Here is a 3,602-nt window from a genome sequence, read left to right as displayed (position 1 = left end):
GCACCATTCAATATCCCTAACCAAAAGCCTTAATTGCATCTATACATACTCACCCAGTTGAACCAACTTCTTACTCCTCAACCATCAAAGATCCCCAATGGTGCCAAGCCATGAACCTAGGATTTTGATGCTCTACTAAAAAATAAAACCTAGACCTTAGAACCAACCACCACTGCCTCCAACGCCATTGGCTGTAAATGGGTATTTCACATCAATTGCAAGGTTGGTGACTCCATTAAATGCTACAAGGCTCACCTTGTAGCCAAACTTTTTCTTCAACGAGAAGGGATTAAGTACGGTGACACTTATACTCTTGTACCTAAACCTACAACTATTCGGCTTATTTTATCTCTTGCTCTCACTTTATGATGGCCAGTACATCAAATAGAAATTCAAAATGCTTTTATTCATGGCAATATCTTAGAAGATGTTTACATGGCCCAACCATCGGACTTCCAGTATCCTTAGTTTCCCAATCATCTATGCAAGGTTCAAAGGGCGTTGATTGGGCCTAAACATGCCCCTCAGGCATGGTCTTCTCAATTAAGAAATAAACTCGTTGATCTTGGTTTTCATGGCACACAGTTGGACTCCTCTCTATTAATCTACAAATCAAGTTTTTCCATCACATATATCCTCATGACATTCTCATTAGTAGCTCTAATAAAGCAACCATTACCAAGTTACTATCAAATCTTGCAACTTATTTTACAGTTAAGACTCCTGATCAGTTAAATTTCTCTCTTAGGATTCAAGCCATCTCATCATCACAAGGTATCTTAATACTTCCTATACATCTTACAGAGGACTAAAATAATAGAAGCTAAGATAGTTAGTTCTCCTATAGTTACAACCACAACCTTATATGCTTTTGAACGAGAATCATTTGATGAACCTACCCTCTACAAAAGCACCATCAGTGCACTTCAATATCTCTGACACTAGGCATGACATTACATTCACGGTGAACAAATTACCACAGTTTCTTTAACAACCATCTGTCTTGCACTAGTAGTTAGTCAAACGCCTACGTCATTATTTCAACCAAACTATAAGTTTTGCCTACAACTTAAACCATCTTAGACTTTACATCTCCAAGCCTTCTCAGATGTCGACTGGGTTGAAACAAAGATGACAGGTGCTCGATTGGTGGTAGTTAATCTCTTGGAGCTACAAAAAGAAAGCCACTGTCACAAGATTAAGCACTAGAACTGAGTATAAGGCTCTTGCAAACACTATTGTTTAGCATTCTTGGTAGACTACCCTTCTATCAAAACTTGAAATTAGGGGAAGGACTACGGTATTGGACCCAAGGCAAACTGCAAGAACGTGCATGCCTTGTCCCATCAGTCACTAGGTCTCTATGATTCTTCAAGTCCAAGGGACAAATGGACATTTGAGACCAAAAGGCTCGTATTCAAGCATATTTGGAGTTAGAAGAATGTTAGAAGGACACCTAACGGTCCCACCCTATAAAAGGAATTGGACAAGGGGCAAAATCTGACTTTTGAGATCGTTAAGTAATTTATCTTCTTTGAAGTCGGAATCTTCAAAGCAACAAAGGAATTGCAAAGGATTCGACGAGCGGAGTAGTGATAGTGCCACCATAGTATTTTAAATATTGTTCTGGTAGCTTAGTTTGTAAGAGTGAACTAGGAATGTGGGGTGAATGTGTGTGGGTATGTTGTAAGGATATGCTTTGCATATTCTATAACTCTTTTCCCACTTTCTACATGAAAAGTAATATATCTTCTTCAATATGTTTATAGATTACTTTTACACTGCAAAATTGAAATGATGGGTTTGAACATATGGATTGGTGATTATTGAGATTTTCATATAGGTGTCTTGCCATGTGTCGATTATCACGGACATGTAGAGTGATTCCCCGCGTCATTGCTACGACACTTTACCACGAGTTTCATACAGGTAAATAAAGTCCCTATGATGATTGGGGTCAAACGTTTTCTTATAGACAACACATTCCCTAGGTGTATCAGGTGTGGTGTCTTTGAGTTGGTTGATCGGGTAGAGTGATTCTCCTGGTTCATCATGTGTGTTGTCATCGGGTGTGTGGACTAGGTTGAGTGATTCCCTGTGTCAGATAATTTGAAACTAGTGAATCAACTTGCACGTTGATTGGTAAAGTGATTCCACGCGTTGAACGGTGGACTGATTCCATGCTTGGCATTTATAAGACAATATATGATGAATTTTATGTGCTTTGATATAAGAGGGTGATTGATCACCTCGGTGATAATTACGTATATTTGATATTTGCTTAGAGGATGATTCCTTGCTATATGTGTATTTTATTCATATGGTGATTCCTCACCATACTTATATACATGTGGTTTTGCCCAAAGAGATTCCTCATCATGCATAAATGTATGTGTTCACAGATCATTTACATGAAATTACCCATACGTCTTCACATTACATTGTCTCTCATTAGTTTTATTGTCTTATATGTTTAACCAACCTATGGTTTCATTTCTTGGAATCATAGGCCTGGATGCAGACATAGTCCAAGAGGAGATTCTTGAGGAGGAAGGACTAACCCTGCCCGAGAGATAGAGACGGAGGTCTGTCTCCTCTATTAGTTATTGTACTTGTGCAAATGAACTATTTAGTCTCTGAATAGATCCTTAGTTGTTCCGCTGCAACTTATATCACATACCGCGTACTTAATCCATGATTACACACCTAGAATAGTTAGAAACACTAAGGTGATGCCAACCGGATGGCATCCTTGTCATCACAGATCCTTGCCAAGCCCTTTACCGAGGAATGGGGCACCACTACTTGCATGAGATAACGCAGTAGGCGTTTCACAGCTTGGCAATGACTGAGCTTTGGATTGTGCATGAATTGAGGAAGATTGTTGACTGTGACAATATCTAGCCTGGTATTGGAATGATATTGTAGGGCACCAATGATGTTTCTAAAAAGACTAGGATATGTAAAATCCTCACCATCAAAGGCCGTGAGACTCGTGGATGTAGCCATGGAGTCTGAATCGGCTTTCACCTCTGCCATTTTAGTTCATTGGAGAGTATCTAGAATATAACAGTGATGTGATAAAAGTAAACTGACCTGGCCATGAATAGCTTGAATGCCCAAAAAGAAATTAAGAGATCCCTAATCTTTAATCGCAAATTCAAAATGTGAAGCTTGTAGCAAACCATCAGTGGCATTCTTATTTGACCCGGTAATGAAAACGTCGTCGACATATATTACAAAATATATGGTAATGCTACCTGAAACATGGATAAATAGAGATGAATTAGATCGACAACCATGGAAACCAAGGTCCAATAATCTGTTGCTTAGTAAGGAAAACTAGGCCCGAGGGGCTTACTCTAAACCATACAAGGCTTTGTGTAATTTACACACATGATGAGGAAATTAAGGATGAGCAAATCCAGGGGGTTGGGTCATGTAAACCTTTTCATACAAAGACCCATGTAAAATGGAAATTTGAACATCATTGGACTGTATGTTTCCGAGTGGTCAATATATGATTATTGTAGAAAGCCCTTGGCCACTAACCTCTCTTTGTACCACTCAATCTCACATTGCACTTGTGTTTGATGCGAAAA

Source organism: Juglans microcarpa x Juglans regia, chromosome 1S, assembly GCF_004785595.1.
Source record: "Juglans microcarpa x Juglans regia isolate MS1-56 chromosome 1S, Jm3101_v1.0, whole genome shotgun sequence".
NCBI classification, from domain to species: Eukaryota; Viridiplantae; Streptophyta; class Magnoliopsida; order Fagales; family Juglandaceae; genus Juglans; species Juglans microcarpa x Juglans regia.
The sequence above is the reverse complement of the archived record's forward strand: the minus strand, read 5'-3'. Positions refer to the sequence as shown.